This window comes from Schistocerca serialis, chromosome 1, assembly GCF_023864345.2.
Source record: "Schistocerca serialis cubense isolate TAMUIC-IGC-003099 chromosome 1, iqSchSeri2.2, whole genome shotgun sequence".
NCBI lineage: Eukaryota > Metazoa > Arthropoda > Insecta > Orthoptera > Acrididae > Schistocerca > Schistocerca serialis.
Window position 1 is genome coordinate 1,192,869,768 of NC_064638.1, and position 20,237 is coordinate 1,192,890,004.

Genomic DNA, 20,237 nt, shown 5'->3' on the forward strand with positions numbered 1-20,237 from the left:
TGCGACGCATCAATGAGGACCAACTGGCAGACATATTCAAGCGACTGAGATTTGTCTAATTCATACTTTCTACCAGGTCCTCGCTAAAAATGTTCGAGTAACATACTCTCAGATCACGAGTCTATGTTACGTTGAGTGAAATACTAGAAGTGTGTACTTTTCTTGTAGGCTTCGACGACTTTTCTCCACGAATTCATTATTAATTGGCTCTAAGCACTATGGGACTTAACACCTGAGGTCATCAGTCCCCTAGATCTTAGAACCACTTAAACCTAACTAACCTAAGGACATAACACACATCCATGCCTGAGGCAGGATTCGAACCTGAGACCGTAGCGGTCGCACGGTTCCAGACTGTAACGCCTAGAACCGCTCGGCCACCCCCGTTGTACAGTTGCTGGAGTAGAAAAAATAGTAAAGTTCGTCAATCAGTGCTCTTATTCGCGACTATCTTGCAGCTTGTACTACGTTTCATTTTGTCCATTTACCATCGACCCAGGTAGTTCACTCACGAATCCAAACTGAATTACTCATTTCGGAAATCTGATATTGTGCTATCCTGTGCCCGTATAATGAATGCGCCCAAATTCTCAGTCAACTTTCGGTTAGCAATCGGCAATGTATAAGCGGCATATGAAATACAGCACGAAAATAAAATATTTTCTTTCAGGATTTTCAGAAGAATGAATAAGTACTCAAAATTCACGAAACAGAATATGCATAGAATTAGTATTTGTGTGAGACAAATTGGGTAGAATTCCCAAACATACTTTAATTCCACATACGCTCAAAATATAAAACGTCCGTGAGTACAAAGAACAAAAGCCAGAGGTGTAGGCGTTGTAGGAAAAGATATGGAAGTGCTTCCTCTGCCTCGTGATGACTGGGTGTTGTGTGATGTCCTTAGGTTATTTAGGTTTAAGTAGTTCTAAGTTCTAGGGTACTGATGACCGTAGATGTTAAGTCTCATAGTGCTCAGAGTCATTTGAACCATTTTTTTTGAAAGTGCTTCAGACAGACAAAAGTGGTATCTTACAAAACCGTCATTTGACCGATATTTCAGTATTGCTTATCAGGCCGACATTAAAAAACAAAAAAAACAAAAAAAAAAGTTCAAATGGCTATGAGCCCTACGGAACTTCTGAGGTCATCAGTCCCTTAGGCTTAGAACTACTTAAATCTAACTAACCTATGGACGTCACACACATCCATGCCCAAGGCAGGATTCGAACCTGCGACCGTAGCAGCAGCGTGGTTCCGGACTGAAGCGCCTAGAACCGCTCGACCACAGCGGTCAGCTCAATACCAATTATTAACTGCATAAATTCCGTGAGTCAGTGTGAAAAGCCGATCATATTGAATAATTCACATCAACACCTAGTGTTGTGGATTGGCAAGAGAGCCAACCCACTATGAGAGGAAGCCGAAAGGCACGCGTTTTAGCTCACGCAGGCTGGCGTGAGGTCTGGAACAGGTCAAGGAAATTATACTAGCAAAAACCGTACGTAGCTGCTGGAATACTTAACTTTAATCCATAATTGGTGAACATCGATCTTGACGGTACATGTTTCACAGCATCAATAGTAACTCGTAATGGCGCTTTGATAGGTCGTAGCAAATGACGTAGCTGAAGGCTATGCTAACTATCGTCTCGGCAAATGAGAGCGTATTTTGTCAGTGAACCATCGCTAGCAAAGTCGGCTGTACAACTGGGGCGAGTCTCTCTAGACCTGCCGTGTGGCGGCGCTCGGTCTGCAATCACTGATAGTGGCGACACGCGGGTCCGACGTATACTAACGGACCGCGGCCGATTTAAAGGCTACCACCTAGCATGTGTGGTGTCTGGCGGTGACACCACACCTAGTTTACGTGTTGTATTGATGTTTATATTGTTTGAGAACATGCGGACAATGCACAGCTCAAACAAAACCGACTTTACATATCATGTAGCCTGCTCGAACTAACTGAAAACACGTGCCACTTCACTGACAGGCTACTGCCACTCCCGACTTCTTAGGCTCATTGTTTATATAGTTTTTAACAAGTTCCTTGAAGGTATTGTTCAACAAAAATTGAGTTACAACTAAAATCTGCTGTTTCATAAGAAACTACATTTACAGGTTTTTAGACAATAAATTACTGGTTATAATAAGTGTAATTTCTAAAATTGCTTTTCGAATTAGTTATCGATATCCTGCTTGAAAATTGTCACTAACAATACTTGATACAAAATAATTGATAACTAGTTAATTATAACAGGAATATTTAGGCTCACGTATTTTGGAGTACTTTACATAGTGCGAAATATATTTTGAGTTTACATAATAATCGCGTTTTGACCAAATAGTCGAAATAATAGTTTGTTTATGCCAGAAAGTTCTAGAACTCGTGATTACAGAATTAATTATCATGAATCTGGCTTGAGTTTTTATAGAAACATGATGTTTTGAGAGTTAAAGTAACTTTCAGTGCATCAGTTACCCAGAAATCTACTCAAAAAATTAATTTTCACTGCTGATCGAAATTTGACACTTAATTTCCGATTTAATGACTGAACCGATTTTAACACTTTCTACGTGATTATTGTCTTAGAACTACACAAATGATATAGTTAATTTATGAAAATTTCGTAAAATTGATGTTTACAATAAGATACTTTTCCACTAATTAAATATTTCTGTTAATTCTATTTACATGAGCTACAGTTCAATAAATGAATGTGTTGTATTTTAAATATTTCGTTGGACAATGCTACTTCGCACAATACGGAGTACCGAAATTTGAAATTTAACACTTTATATAGTGTGAAACATGTATCGAATAATACGTAAAAAGTGTATCGAATACTTCAGATAAGTGTCCCCGTAGTACGCCGTATCACACTACCTATGAAAATCTACTGGTAACTGGGATGGAGGCAACAGTTTAACTACGAAACATTTTCAGTGGTTGCTGCAGCTCCTTAAAGGTGTTTATCGAAGAAGACCCTTCACATCGACAGACGCTATGAAAATCTGTATTCCTGCTTCCACTTACGATTTTGACTAATCGTTATGAGTCACAAGAAGGTTACCAATTACAGAAAATGTGCGGAAGTACTAGGTGAGGCTCGTATGGGCCTTTCAGTTCGTGAACAGTTTAAGATATCTTTAAGTTATCGAAACAAGATTTCCAGTAAATTATATTTCGAAGAGGGTTACATAATTTTAAGAGTCTCTTAACTCCTGTAGCCGGCCGAAATGGCCGTGCGGTTCTAGGCGCTGCAGTCTGGAACCGCGAGACCGCTACGGTCGCAGGTTCGAATCCTGCCTCGGGCATGGATGTGTGTGATGTCCTTAGGTTAGTTAGGTTTAACTAGTTCTAAGTTCTAGGGGACTAATGACCTCAGAAGTTGAGTCCCATAGTACTCAGAGCCATTTGAAGCATTTAACTTCTGTATGAATCGAGATACTGAAGCAAACATGGATTTTTAATGGAGTTAAGTACTTTGTTTTACAACATTCTAATGTTCTTCAAAAGACGATGACGATGATTGTTGGCATTCGGACTATTGGCGAGAGTATGTGAGGAACGTGAAGTTTAAAACATTCTCAAGGGCCTCAGTCATATTTCTACTGATTCACCGATTGAGCACTAAAATGTCAGCTATTGACCACAGACTTCGTTTCACTGTATTTCTCCGAGCAATCAGTAGAAATATAGTATTCACCTATTGCCGTCTTGCAGGCTAGGATGTGGCCGGTGTGCCACTGCTGTTCCACCATGCACTCCTGAACAAAGCGAGTCGTTTCCTCTGCATTTGACACACTTGCACTGAATACTATAAAAACATACCTTGCGTTGAGCGATGCATTCCAGCGGGTGATCTTGTTGCTGTGGTTAGAGACATGACCGAAAGCAGCGAAACTGGTCATGGGAGACTTAAGGTCTGGACAGATGCACCGGGCACAAACAAATCCACCTACATTCATAGAAGGCCAAATGGTACGCAGAAAAGTGGGCCTTCAATTGCAACTCAACTGGAGTAGGGAAAGAGAGACAATTTGAAAGGATTATTGCCAGGTTGAAGATCAACAGCGACTCCTCCCGCCAACTCTTGTATACACTTCATACCGTACCTTAACTATATTGCGACTATGGGGATATTCAGAAGGTCTGCCACATCTACTTTGGCTGCCCTCGATACAAAAAAGAATGAGAACGATTACCTACGAAGCTGGTCAAAATGAATCACTGTTGATCACAATAAACATAGGGATTTATAAATTGCTTGTGGAACTTGTGTTCAAGGTATTGAAATATGTTTTACGTTTCTGAGATGGTGTAGCGATGATAGATTGATGAATTCAAAGGATAGACACAACTGTAAGTAAAATGATTTATTTGTGGGGATCCACAGCCTCCAGATGTTTAGTAAACGTAAACATGGTTGCATGATTAAATACAAATCGCATTAGAACCTGCTACGGACCAAGTTTACGTTTATTAAACCATTGTAAGTGTGGACATGCTGTACTGGTGTATTTAAAGGCCAATAATATGTGTGTGTGTTGTATGACTCTAAATTGCGTTTGACAGATTAATAAACCACCGAGACGTTTTGTCGAGAAAGAAACATTACTTCAACTTTATGTTTTATTAATACTCTGCCCATTGGCAGTGGTTGAGAAGGTATTGAGACAGGGTTGCAGCCTCCCCCCGATGTTGTTCAATCTGTATATTGAGCAAGCAGTAAAGGAAACAAAAGAAAAATTCGGAATAGGTATTAAAGTCCATGGAGAAGAAATAAAAACTATGAGGTTCGCCGATGACATTATAATTCTGTCAAAGACTGCAAAGGACTTGGAAGAGCAGTTGAACGGAATGGACAGTGTCTTGGAAGGAGGATATAAGATGAACATCACTAAAAGCAAAACGAGGATAATGGAATGCAGTCGAATTAAGTCGGATGATGCTGAGGGATTTAGATTAGGAAATGAGACACTTAAAGTAGTAAAGGAGTTTTCCTATTTGTGGAGCAAAATAACTGATGATGGTCGAAGTAGAGAGGATATAAAATGTAGACTGGCAATGGCAAAGAAAGCGTTTCTGAAGAAGAGAAATTTGTTAACATTGGGTATACATTTAAGTATCAGGAAGTCGTTTCTGAGAGTTTATGTATGGAGTGTAGCCATGTATGGAAGTGAAACATGGACGATAAATAGTTTGGACATGAAGAGAATAGAAGCTTTCGAAATGTGGTGCTACAGAAGAATGCTGAAGATTACATGGGTAGATCACATAACTAATGAGGAGATACTGAATAGAATTGTGGAGAAGAGGAGTTTGTGGCACAACTTGATTAGAAAAAGGGAGCGGTTTGTAGGACGTGTTCTGAGGCATCAAGGGATAACAAATTTAGTATTGGAGAGCAGCATGGAGGGTAAATATCGTAGAGGGAGACCAAGATATGAATACACTAAACAGATTCAGAAGGATGTAGGATGCAGTAGGTACGTTGAGATGAAGAAGGCTGCACAGGATAGAGTAGCGTGGAGAGCTGCATCAAACCAGTCTCAGGACTCAAGACCACAACAGAAACAACATCAACATCGTTCACATTATATGTATCCCAGCACTGTGGCCTGGGTTGCACTGTATTATTATACTTGTTCAGCGATGCGGAGCTACCTTTGTTTATATCTTATGATAATGCCACATTGGATTAATCATGTTACAGAGATGTAAGACATATTCTGATTTAATTGTTACATCATACATTGAAGGAAAAAAATTGCAGCACCAAAAAATATTTAACGTAGAGTAGTGGAATTTTGGGAATACATTTGTCTAGCTAATATATTTGGTTCAAATGGCTCTGAGCACTATGGGACTCAACTGCTGTGGTCATCAGTCCCCTAGAACTTAGAACTACTTAAACCTAACTAACCTAACGACATCACACGCATCCATGCCCGAGGCAGGATTCGAACCTGTGACCGTAACGGTCGCGCGGTTCCAGACTGTAGCTCCTAGAACCGCTCGGCCACCCCCGCTGTACAGTTGCTGAACGTCAGTTACTGGGGGGGGGGGAGTTCCATGCCTATTGTACTTGGTCAATCGATTCAATAACCAGTAATGACGTTTGTGGCCGATTCTGGAATTATCGTCCGATTATGTCCCATATGTGCTTGATTGGAGACAGGTCTGGTGGTCGAGCAGGCCAGCACAACATGTTGCTACTCCTTACAGCACGTTGGGTTACAACAGCGATATGTGGGTGAGCGTTATCTTATTGGAAAACAGCCCCAAGGAATGCTGTTCGTGAATGGCAGCACAACAATTCGAATCACCATATTGACGTACAATTTTTCAATGATCGTGTTTGGTATAACAACGAGAGAGCTCCTGTTGTCAAACGAAATCGCAGCCCAGACCTTAACTACAGGTGTACGTCCATTGTTTCTACACCGCGTAGAGGTTGAATGCATGTCCTCAACCAGCCTCAGCCTAACAAAAAATCGGCCATCACTGGCACCGATGCACAACCAGCTTTCATCAGAAAACAGAACAGACCACCACCTTGGCATGCAAAGAACCCCCGCCTGACACCACTAATGTCGCAAATGGCGGTGGTTTCGGGTTAGTGGTATGCACGCTACAGGGAGCCTGGCTCGTAGCTCTCCTTCTTAGTGTTACAGTGGTGGTAATTCCTGTTCAAATTGCTGCTGCAGATGCAGCCAAACACGATGCTCTTCCTTTTGGGTGGAGCGACTTGGCCATCTTCTTGCGACCGTACCTTCGCGTCACCACCGCAGCCAGCATGTACGGGGACTGCATTCCTGTCAAATCTTTCTGCATGATCGCGGAAGGAACATCCTATTACACGACCTCGTTCAAACCCAGTGACGTGTTGATAATGGCGTCTTTGTCGTCTTAAAGACATTCTTGACTAACACCAACTCACCACGTCCAATCTCAAAGCTGACTAACGCTCACGACTTTTACAGCGTGTATTTGAAGCAAAAACCCGATTTGCGTCTTCATTGTGGTGCTACTAGCGCCACTCTTATACGATTGGCGCGAAATTTGAAATGAAATCATCTTTCAGATCTATAAACACGTCTACCAACTGTCGGTTATGTCGCACAACTCCTTATTGGTGCTGCGATTTTTGTTTTCCGTCGTTATGTTTTTAAGTTCATTATTTAGTGTTTTCCTCACAGGTCTGATGGTGGTCATTACGGACCGCAATTGGTAACATCATGATAATTTGTTTTTGTTGTCATTGACTGGAATTAAATTCCGATCTAGTTGTCGAGTGCATAAATTTCATCTTCGCTGGCAAATTGTCAGCGGTACGATACGCGACAGTCTGTGCGACACGGACCTAAAAAATCCTGACAGCATCTCAAGGCACGATCCCGCACGCTGTGGCCGAACGAGTATCCCGCTTCTTGCCAGGACAACATCTCTCTTGACTGTTACATATTAATGTTAGGCAGAGCCGAGAGGAATCTACTTAATTTCCATTTTATTCGCTCGGCGGTGCGGAATGAAAGACACGGCAGGCGTCCGGTAGGGCAGGGCAGGGAATTAGGCCCTGCGGACAGGCGGCCCGCCCCCGCTAGGGCGCAGTCCTCGCGATCAGCGCCGCCGGATTAACGCCCTATCCCATCCTACCTTCCCTCTCTCCCCTCCCCCTCCTCCCCCCCCCAAGCCTTCCTCCCCCCCTTACTACTCCGACAGCGACGAGGACCGGCCGCGCCTCCAACAGTCCCTGGGGCACTCGTGGCCCGAAAACTTTGCTCGGCTCCCAGCTTTTACCCCATCTCGCTCCTGGCCTCGTGTACCGAATTAATTTTTTTCCTCCTCCTCTTTGCGCCAGGGAGTGTCACGTTTGGGTATTACCTGCTCCAAATTAAAAGCACAGACCTGGAGAGAATCAGGTGGAGCTGAATTGTCAGCTTGTTGCTTCAGCATATTACGTGGAATATCATCGCTCCTTTTCAGTTACAGCACTTGAAGAACGCCGAAAAAATTAAATTCGGTGAACTAGAACGTTCAGTTGTATAAATACTACTTGAAGAAAAACACTGGTTATTCAGGAGGTGTCCTCCTTACGTCTTTTGTGCTCATTTTTAAGATGCTCCGAAGAATCAATCTTAACTCAAGTGTTGATTCTGGATACACGCTGCGTCCCATTTATTTTCAGGACTTTAGATAATTTTTTTCCCAACAAACAAATTAAAAACCGAATCAAGCAAATGATGTTGTGTGTAATGCAGTCCTTGATTAAGAAACTGTGTCATCATTGCATTTATTTAATTGTTTTTGAAGGTAGACATAATGGTACTCAGGCAGAGGAACTTCACAGTAAGTTAGTAACATCATTTGAAAGATTATTTTAGCGGAATAATGTGGAGCGAGACATTTAAGAGGATATGTATGTATGATAATTGTTAACATTAATGAACATCAATGGTACATCTACTTATGTAGCTACTCTTTTTTTTTCGTGGCTACTAGTTTCTAAGCAGAAATTCATCAGTGGAATAGAAGGAGTTGTCCAGGAGAAATTATTTCAAATTATACATAAAGCTTGCTTCGCTATCTGTCAGATATATCGTGTTAATGTGCCAAAGATCAAGAATTTTCGTTGCAGCATACTGGACTCCTTTGTGAGCCACTGACTGCATTAACAAGAGGTAATAATGGTCATTTTTCTCTCTAGTGTTGTAGGTATCAACATCACAGTTCTTCTCAAATTGTCATGAATTATGCACGATGAATTTCATTAGCAAATGTACGTATTGTGACAGTGCAGATAAAAGGCCTAGCTCCCTAAAGAAGTACCTACATACCGCCCGTGGGTGAACACCGCCTATTGTTCTTACTACTCGCTTATGTGCAATCAACACTTTCTTTCTAACTGATGAATTACCACAGACGATACTTCCATATGGCATTATTGAGTGGATGTAAGCCAAATATGTCAGGAGTCTCATACTTCTCTTTCCAAGGTGAGCAACTGCATGAAGAGCAAAAGTAGTGTAACTTTGCTGTTTGAGAAGCTACGTAATATGCTTCTTCTAGTTCAAATCCTCATCAATATGTACACCCAAAAACTTGGAGCATTCTACCCTGTTTATTGACTTCTCCTCGTCCGCTACATCAGTTGTTGGTATGGCTCTATTTATTGCACAGAACTGAAAGTAGTGTGCTTTTTATACTTTCCAAAATTTAGGAAGAGTCCACTTTCAGAGAACCACTTAATAATTTTTTGGAATATATCGTTTACTAACGTTTCTGTTGGTTTATCTCTGATAGGATTTATTGTATCACTAGTATAGTATCCTAAAAGTACCAATTTTGCTTGTTGAATTTTGAGTGGAAGTTCAGTCACTTCTTTAAGGAAAAAGAGTGGGCCCAAAACTGAAACCTGTGGCACATTCTTCAGATGTCTCTTTTTCCCTGTTACTAAAATTTTCTCTTATTTTCCAACGTTGTCTGAATTATTCAGCACAACATTTTGCATGCTGCAGTAGAGGGGTATATCTTGCCAGGATCACACCTTCCTGACAGATGTTTCCTCATAGAGCTTTCATGCTTCTAGAAATGGAATGTTTCTACTTACCGCAAAAAAAGTCGTAGCATTTGCACAAGTATTATCGTCGATACTACTCGTCTCGCTTCAGTGGAAATAAATTTGTATGTCTTGAACAGGAGACTGGCATTCCTAATTCTAGTGTACATGTCATTCCAAGGGGCCACCAGTTACATCCTTATAATGTACAACAGCCCCAAAACGTTAATAGGAATGATTTCTAGTTCCCTCCATGCATCTCTGTCAATGAGCACAGCAGAAAATCCTCGCTACCGAGTCCTCTGATGTTGTTTTTACCGTTGAATGTTCCTCTCAAACAAAAGACACGTACGACGTAACTTTAAAAAGTAAGTTACACATTGCTGTCGCAAGCCAAGCAACGATTACTGAATGCTGCACTACGCTTCAAACTGACACAGATATATGACACTTTAATTCAACACCGTGACCGACTCCACCTGTAAACAACGGTCGTAACGATCTTACCAATCGTTCAATTCCTAGACGATACAAATCAGTTTTACTCGAAAACCACTGTGTGAAATTCCCACTGTCGAAAAATCTACGATTGCTCTGTATCGCTTCCTCGATTGTCTGGAAACCGTCGTCTATGGTCGACGTCGATGGCTTTGCTTCTCCATAACTGCCACCTACATCTGTGAGACCTTGGTCAAATAGTTAGTAGCATTTAGCTACGGCTGAATGTGACGATGCATTTGATCGATATACTGTCAGAATTTACAGTGAATCTGTGTTATACAATTTTGACATTTTCCCCATAAAAATAGTACGGTACCGTGTACTCCAACATTGGAGTACTTCTCTAGCTGGCACGCCATTTAAAGTGCACCCTGTAATGGACGCGTTTGTCATCCGTGCCATATCGGAATTAAGTATGCATGAAACTGGAACATGTATTCTCTTCTGACAATGGGTCACTATTGTTGTATAATGATATCAGTGTGGGCGACTTTCGCCACTGTAAATACAAAAAATTTGCATTATTGGTCCAGTGAAAATCCACGATGGTTTAGAAAGATGAAACATCAAGGCAATGGAGAGTTATTGCCTCGTGTTGGATGCTTTGTACTACAATTATTAATCCGTACTTCATCAGTGGTATCCTAAAAGGCATAGTATACGGCAACTTCCTCCATGAAGCCTTCATCGTCTCTTCGATGAAGTGCCGCATCGAACCGAACTGCTTATGTGATACCAGCAAGATGGATGTCCAGCACATAGGACCTTCCGTACCGATGCTATTCTGCCACATCTATTGGATTACGAACCAGGTGGATTGGTGTGCTAGATCTCAGGACTTTTCTGGACTTTCTTTCCTTCAGGATGCGTAAAAGCCATCAAAGGTATTCTGACAGGTACAGAAAAGGTGCAGCAACGTATCGGACCCGGTTGTAATTCACTGCGCCAGGCAACATTGGAACGAACGATGAATATTTTTCGCCGTTGCGTGGATGAGTGCATCTCTATCCGTAATGACCTCTCTGAGGATTTTTGAATGTTCTACCCTCTTTTATACCAACAATGGAATATTATAGAATATTCTTAAGGACCCCATTACTGTTTTTTTTCTTTTGTTAAGTTGAATGTCGTTTGTAGGTGAATATATGATACTTTTTGGACAGGTCTTGATCAAAGGAAGTGTATTATCGAATAAAAGATAAAAAGGCTGATTTGTGTAAAAGGCGTACTGCTGCTTATAGCTTCGTAACCAAAAATGCTAGTTAACGTCCCCTAGTTGCGCCAAAGCCACACTAAGCGAACCATCGTAGGAGGCCACTTTAATTATGTTTTCTCTGATGAAGACCAGGTCCCCACAGCAAACAAAGGTCGCGGACTGCAGACTATGGTGATAAATAGCACCTGGTAGACCTGTGGTGGCATCTCTGCCCACCCAGCACAAGAGTTCACGTTCTACTATCCACAATGACGAAGCAGAATCACCCGTCTTCAAATATCGTTTTTCTGTTCCCAACAAATAGTCGACGGCCAAATGTGGTAACATGCTAGTTTCTCACACCTCTGAACATACTTCGCCGCGTACACGCTACTTACATAGTTAAATACCGCCACCAGAATGCCTGGAAACCAAACATATAACATCTCCAAGATACTAGTCTATACAGTAGAGTTTGAAAAAAAATGAGGCTTACGGCAGCGCTCTCATTAGGTGGATGATTTTTGAGACACTGTTCATACGACAAACTATCATTAACTACATCATATAAAAAGTTTTTGGGCGAAGATGGTCTTCGGAATTCTACATGCCATAATTTCGAGGTGCCACCAGGAACAAACATTATTTTGCCAAAAATAAACAAGATCAAGGCGAAACTGTTACTTATCAAAAAGTCAGAAACACAGGTGACACTTGCAAGTACATCGATATGTCCTTTGACAAGGACGATTTATCAACACATCACATAGATCGCGTGAAAACCAAGCAGACAGAAGAAAATCATCAAGTACGCAAACCGAAAGGGGAATGCATCGTGACACTGCTCAGCATTATATATAAAATACAGTAATATTTTACAGAACTCTTCTAGATTTAAATCTCTGAAAAAAATAATGTGACTACTAGTCTCCTGAGCGACATGTCGCGAATCCTTACGGTTATGGATGCGGTACACCATTGCAGGCTGTTGTCCGCCCCTGTAGCTGAATGACGCCGGCACGGTACTCAGCGTGTTCGGTCAGAGGGTTAGCTGCCCTCTGTAATAAAAAAAACTGAGTTAATCGATCAACAACGAGCTTAAACGGATGTCTTACGACGTCCGCCCCGAGCAGATGCAACGAACGAAGCGAACAAAATGAGATTAAAAAAAAAAAAAATGGTCAGCGTAACGGACTGCCGTCCTAAGGGGCCCGGGTTCGATTCCCAGGTGGGTCGGGGATTTTCTCCGCTCATGGACTGGGCGTTCTGTTGTCTTCATCATCATTTCATCCCCATACGGCGCGTAGGATGTGGCGTCGAATGAAATAAGACCTGCACCAAGGCGGCCGGACCTGCCCCGTAAGGGACCTCACGGCCAATGACGCCAAACGCTCATTTCCACTGCAGGCTGTTAAAAAAGATACGAGAATATGCAACAGGCTGCGGGAGTGGCTTTTAGACTTCTTATGTTACAGAAAACAGTATGCTATCCTCGACGGCCAGTGATCATCAAAGACAAGGGTATTGTTAAGAGAGCCCCAGGGAAGTGTGACAGGACCGCTATTATTCTCCACATACGTGAATGATTTGGCCGACGTGGAGGGCAGCAGTCTGCGGTTGTTTGGCGATGATGCTGTGGTGTATAGTAGGGTGTCAAAGTTGAGTAACTGTAGGGGGATGCGAGATGAATTAGACAAAATTTCTAGTTGGTGAGATGAATGGCAGCTAGCTCTAAATGTAGAAAAATGTAAGTTAATGCGGATCAGTTGCGAAAAGAAATCTGTAATGTTCGGATACCGCATTAATAGTCTCCTGCTAGATACAGTCAGATCGTTTAAATATCTAGGCGTAACGCTGCGAAGCGATATCAAACGGAATGAGAATGTGAGGATTGTAGTAGGGAAGGTTGACTACTGCTTATTGGGAGAATTCCAGGATAGTATGAATCACCTTTAAGGAGAACGTATATAGGACGCTAGTGCGGCCTATTCTTGAGGACTACTCGGGTATTTGGGATCCGTACCAGTTATGATTAAAGGAAGACTTGAAAGCAATTCGGAGGGGGCGCCCAGATTTGTTAATGGTGGGTTAGAACGACACGTAAATGTTAAGGTAGTGTTACGGGAAATCAAATAAAGTCGAAGTCCGATGCTTTGCCGTACTACTTAAGATGCTCATGAACAAAAAATAGCCGGCCGAAGTGGCCGTGCGGTTAAAGGCGCTGCAGTCTGGAACCGCGAGACCGCTACGGTCGCAGGTTCGAATCCTGCCTCGGGCATGGATGTTTGTGATGTCCTTAGGTTAGTTAGGTTTAACTAGTTCTAAGTTGTAGGGGACTAATGACCTCAGCAGTTGAGTCCCATAGTGCTCAGAGCCATTTTTTTGAACAAAAAATATTAGTGCGAGCCAAACGTGTGCCGTAGAAGGCAGATCAATGCCCGACGCTATTCTGACGTACTGTAAGCGTGTTGTATATGCAACAACCAACCACACTCCCACAGCAGCAGGCGCAACATACTTAAAACGGCATTCTACAGGGTCATACATGCATATCGCATGACAGTCACGGATGCTCTAGAATATGAAAATAAATTTAGGGCTGTAATTTTCTAACTGCTGACAAAATCCAATGTTCGAGTGATCATCAACAGAGAAGCAACAGAAAAATTTCCGATGAAATTTTCAGTAAAAAAGGTTGTCCGATATCTATATTACTATTCGTCATCTCGTTCGACCTACTGCTGCGCAAAATCCCCTTATCCTATAAATGTCTGAGCGTGGAAAACTCACGGACAGATTGTAAGGATTACCCACATGATTTAGGGATATTTACTACTGAATACGAAGACAAGCTAAAGGAAGATTTGAACATATACAAAGATCAACGAGTCCAGCGATAAATCCTACCAACACTGTACTCACACTCATAGGGACAAAAGCAAGACAATTCCAGAGGCCTTAGTACGTAATAAATGAGAAACCAAAGTGGAAGAGGATATTTACCAAACGGCAGCTTACAACGGTGAACGATACTATGTTCTAGATGAGCAAATGCAAGAAGAATCAGGAAACTGACAGCCAAGGTGAATGTACTCGTAATAAACAAATATTTACTACTGAAATTTTGGTGGACGGCCCAAAGAACTGAGTCGAGCAAAAATACAAGCGGTTTCCTTGCTGCTATGACGTGAACATATTTTAAAATTGCATACACCACATACTCCCTAAAACTAGAAGGAATGAGCCTCAGCTTAATCGACTATATGTCGAACTGCGCTACCCTGCTAATACGCAGTACGTCCAGAATCATAGAAAACAACCCGACCAGTCGGATAGCGGTATTGTTTCGACAAATACCCGAACAGCGCCAATGGATGGTACAAAGATACCGTTTACATTCGGCTATATGAGACAATGCTACAAATGGTTCAAATGGCTCTGAGCACTATGGGACTTAACATCTGAGGTCATCAGTCCCCTAGAATTTAGAACTACTTAAACCTAACTAACCTAAGGACATCACACACATCCATGCCCGAGGCAGGATTCGAACTTGCGACCGTAGCGGTCGCGCGGTTCCGGGCTGAAGTGGCTAGAACCGCTCGGCCACAACGGCCGGCCACAGATAAATGGAAACTTACCGTACAAAAGTATCCAAATACCCATGTGTAACGGAAAACGGATCACAAGATGTCATAAGAGTTGTACCCACCAACATTAAAGGAGGCAGGCATTATTGAGTTGTCAGTAGAAAAGCAATTAGATGTCAACCGAGAAACAGATTCACCAGGAATATTTCAACCTCTCTAAAGCTGCTCAAGTCGACTGTGATATACTAAATGGAAACGCGGAGTTATAACCACTGCTAAATTAATACCAGGAAGACCTCCTGTACTGGCATGCAGGGTACGTCGAACATTGCGGAGGGCAGCTGTAGAAAATGATACATAGGCAGCTTCCGTGAGTTCGGAAGTGCTACCAAGCGTCCACCAAGCAAAATGACTGTGTATAGGGAGTTAAGAAGCATGGGGTAAAGCGACTCCTCGTAAGTCACATGTTTCTGTAGTTAATGGTAAACGTTGCTTCAGATCGTGTAAAGAGGCAGCTGGACAGTGGATGATTCGAAAAGGCTAGGTGGGGATGCCTACCATGTGGTAGTACGACGGAAGTGATTGGGTTTGGCGAAAGCGTGGAGAACGGTACCTGCCATCCATTGTACTGTCAACCGTGAAGTACAGAGGAGGTGGTGTTAGGATATGGGTATGTTTTTCACGGGTGGGGTATAGTCCCTTTATGGAGCTTACGAAAACGTTGAATGTGGGAAAAGGTGTAGATGTCTTACAGCATTGTATGCGGCATACAGTACAAGAACTCTTCAGAAACTGTGATTGCATCAGGACAACAGTGTATCGTGTTATAAAGTAGAATCTGCGAGCCAATGGTTTGAGGTCAGTAATATTCGTGAAATGGATTGGCTTGCGCAGAGTCCGAATTCGAGTCCACTTGTGCACGTTTTAAATGAGTCAGAACGTCGATTTCGCTCCAGGCCCCAGCGTTCAAAATCACCACCTCATCTGGTTTCGGCTCTTGATGAAGAATGTGCTCCCATTCCCCTGCAGAAATTCTGACAAGAAAAGTGTCCACAGCAGAGTTCAAACTGTCGTCAAAGCAAAGGCTGGATGAGTCCCATGTTAATGTCCAGTAATAGGTGTTCAAATGGGCTAACGGCCTTGTCGCAATGGTAACACCCGTTCCCGTCAGGTCACAGAAGTTACGCGCTGTCGTGCTGGGCTAGCACTTGCATGGGTGACCATCCGGTCTGCCGAGCGCTGTTGGCAAGCGGGGTGCACTCAGCCTTTGTGAGCCAAACTGGGGAGTTACTGGGTTGAGAGTAATGGATCCGGTCTCGTAAACTGACATACGGCTGGGAGAGCGGTGTGCTGTACACATGCCCCTCCATATTCGCATCCAGTGACGCCTGTGGGCTGAGGATGACACGGCGGCTGGTCGGATGGAGTTTAGTTAATAAGTGTTCAAATAAATCTCTTTAGCGTATATTTATAACATCTATGGATTTTGAAATGTGTCTACAATGCTGGTTGGAATATGGTACATATCTTAAAAGTTCAGATTTTCATAGAGTTAGATCGAAAGGTTATCTAAAATCTGTACAAAACCCAGACAATACCTAGAAGAGTGGATGAACATTAATGGGAGCCAATTGTTAAGGAGGAAGAGAGAGTTGTAGCCTGGGGCTGATGACACTGAACATATTTAGTGGAGATGGTCCCCTACAACCCGTAAGGACATTTGAAAAAACAAAACGAGCTGCTGGTGAAATGATTCTTAATTACTACCACTTTCAGTTATCAGCTATCACAAACTTACCTACAGCAGACTACATGGCGTTGTTACTGCGGTATCAAATAATAATGCTTACCTGCGTCGTTGTTGTCGACAACAAAATACATTACTCAGTCAATAGTGAAATGCACTGACACAGGAATTCGCTCTTTGTATACTGTCCTGTTGATCTTCCATCTTTTTGGGTGGCGTGTATTCTAAGTACTGAAGTGCTAACTGAGACCTGTTCATCATTACATTTTGTGAAGGATAAAACTATTTCATCTTGCACCTAGGCTGCTCTTATCCCTGACTACGTTAGTCATTTCATCACGACTATATAGTTTAGTCCTCGCAACTATTTAGAAGTGATACCTATAAAATATCCAACGAGTCCATTATGTAAAACGTGTAATCGTACCACTAGAGTAAACAATTGAGAGCTGAAAGCCGAGACGGCCCAGTGATGAAGAAACTGATCCCATCTGCATATTGAAGTTTACTTTTACTACAGTTTCCCTAAGTTGGTTGGTTGGTTGGTTCGGGGAAGGAGACCAGACAGTGAGGTCATCGGTCTCATCGGATTAGGGAAGGACGGGGAAGGAAGTCGGCCGTGCCCTTGGAAAGGAACCATCCCGGCATTTGCCCGGAGCGATTTAGGAAAATCACGGAAAACCTAAATCAGGATGGCCGGACTCGGGATTGAACCGTCGTCCTCTCGAATGCGAGTCCAGTGTCTAATCACTGCGCCACCTCGCTCGGTTTTCCCTAAGTCTCTGATAGCAGTTGCTGGGGATCTTTCTATGAAAAGGGTATGGCCAAATATATCTCTTGGGGTCAGTCACGTCCAATACGAACGTGTCTGTATCTCTGAAAGCCTCGCGTTTCAGTGGCTCAGCGACCGGAAGTTTCGTCTGTCACTCATCACTTCTTTTACTTCTGGCAATGGTGGCAGTCAGTGTTAAACTGTTGGCTCACCTATAACTTACAAGGTAAGTTGCTTCAAGGGTTGCAGGAAGGCATGTGCATATTACTCCCAATAGGACAATGCCTTGTTAATCAGTGTGCTGAGGAAATGATTTCCAGATTAATGGCCAATTTTCTAAGTCAACAGACATACGTAATTGTAAGAGACGGCATATTATTTATGTGTGCTACAGGATACCCTTGGGACTTATTGTGACACATGTACAACAGGAGAGGTTCTTCTACAACACTCCACTTGTGTTGGAAAGACCAGTATAAACCTGTGTTTGTTCTAAAGTAGTAATTCCCATCCTGGGGGTAATTAACCACTCAGGGCTAAAAACAAAAGAGTTCCACCGCATTCCACTCATCAAACTAAGTTATTTTAAAATGATCATAACTATTATCACTTTTTGTGGGACTGTAATACCGATTACACAAGTCGGGTTGTCCAGAAAGTAAGTTCCGATCGATCGCGAAATGGACACCACAATGAAAACCCGATAAAGGTCTGCACAGATGTGTTGAGTAGTGTCTCTAGTATGACCGTCGAGCGCATCAAGACGCTCTTTTCAGTTGTGAGCGCACTGTGAGCGAGTAAGGGTGCCTAGAACAACGATGTCTCCCGCCAAGTAGGAGGGCCCGCTGAGAGGCTTCACCTTAATGTATGCAGCCCACCTAACACAGCTGCCACGCACTTTCTTGTGCACGGCAATTGTCAGCTGCACTCTTCAGGGGCAGTGAAGATGCTCCTGCAGCCTTTTCGATGGGAAGTGTTTGATCAGCCACAACACAGCCCTAATTGGCTCGTCCTGAATATCTTCTCTGTTCACATGAAACGCTGGATACGAAGACCACACTTGGGCGCAGGCTACTCGCTATAGATCTGCGTAGAGAATTATCGGAAAGCACAGGAGGTTGCCATGTATGATGATGGTGTTGGAAATTTGGTATAACGCTCCGACAAATGTCTAAGTCGGAGCGGCGACTATGTAGGGAAGTACCTGGAAGGTGTAGCTAAATTGCAAATAAAATGTTTCTAAGTTTCACCGTGGTTTCCATTTAGCGACCGATCGGAACTTACTTTCTGGACAATCCTCGTATACATATACTGAAGGGCCAAAGACTGGTACATCTGCCTAATACCGTGTAGGGCCCTGGCGAGCATGCAGAAATGCCATAACGTGACATTGCATGGACTCCACTAATGTCTCAAGACGTACTGGAGGGAATTGACACGAAGAGTCCTGCCGACCGTCAATAAATCAGTAAGGATATGAGTGGGTGGAAATTTCTTCTGAACAGCACATTGCAATCCATAGAAGATATGCTCAATAATGTTCTGGATATGTGAGGTGCCGCATTGTCCAGCTGGAATGGCCTATGTCCGTCAGAATGCACAATGGGCACGAATTGATGAAGGTGATCAGACACGATGCTTACTTACGTCCCAAACCATTACAGAGCCTCCACCAGCTTGAACAGTACAATGCTGAATGCAGGGTCCATGGATTCACGAAGTTGTCTCCATACCTGTTCACGTCCATCCTCTCAATACAGTTTAAAACAAGACTCGTCCGATCAGGCAACGTATTTCCAGTCGTCAACGGTCCAATGCCGGTGTTGACGGGTCCAGTTTTGTGTCATGCAGTAATCAAGGGTACACGAATGGGCTTTCGGCTCCGAAAACCCATATCAACGATGATTTGGTGAATGGCTCGCACGCTAACACTTGTTGATGACCCAGCTTTGAAATCTGCAGAAATTTTCAGAAGAGGGTGCACTTGTGTCTCGTTGAACGGATCTCTTCAGTCATCATTGGTCACGTTCTTGCAGTATCTTTTTCCGGCCTCAGCGATGTCGGAGATTTAGTGTTTTGCCGAGTTCCTGATATTCACGGTACACTCGTGTAATGGTCGTATGGGAAAATCCCCACTTCATCGCTACCTCGGAGAAGCTGTAGCCCATCGTTCGTGCGCCGACTATAAAACCACATTCAAGCTTACATAAATCTTGATAACCCGCCATTGTAGCAGCAGTGACCGATCTAAAAACCGCGGCAGTCACTTGTCTTATATAGGCGTTGCTGACCGCAACGCCGTATTCTGCCTGTTTACTCATCTCTATATTTGAATACGCATGACTAAACCAGTTTCTTTGGCGCTTCAGGCTATACTACACAAACATTATGTACTTTTTACCATTCATCGATCACAGTAAAAATGAGACATACACATCATATATCATTAAACAACTCATGCAAATGCCTTCTCCGATATGTAGGTAGTTCCCGCATTGGATTACAAATGGCTTTACTTTTCACTTCGCAACAGGTAAACGAAGTAAGTGACAGAACAACACAGTAACGGCTATTAAACTGCTGTCATACCTATACATTATTAATATTTTCATCAGTGGTGGCAGTGATTGGACACACGGAATTGCGAGCCTGAAGTCTTCCAAGCACGTTTTGTAACAAGTGTGTAACCTCAATGCTTCCTCAGAAGATACTTCGGGTAGCACTCACAATTCAATTAGAACTGAACCATTTAAGGGGGAGGGGGGGGGAGGAGGTAGAGCATTATCGATTGTCTCATTGCGCAATTAGTTCATGGTTTAATAAAACACCTTCAAAAACTAAATGTCACGTAAATTTCATCATTTTAA

At 42.8% G+C, this 20,237-nt stretch overlaps 1 protein-coding gene across 1 annotated transcript in view; it reads left to right on the forward strand.

Moving 5' to 3' along the window:
• LOC126456514 (glutamate receptor ionotropic, kainate 2) overlaps positions 1 to 20,237 on the forward strand; it is a 1,353,954-nt gene that overhangs the window by 24,347 nt on the left and 1,309,370 nt on the right. The window lies entirely within an intron of this gene.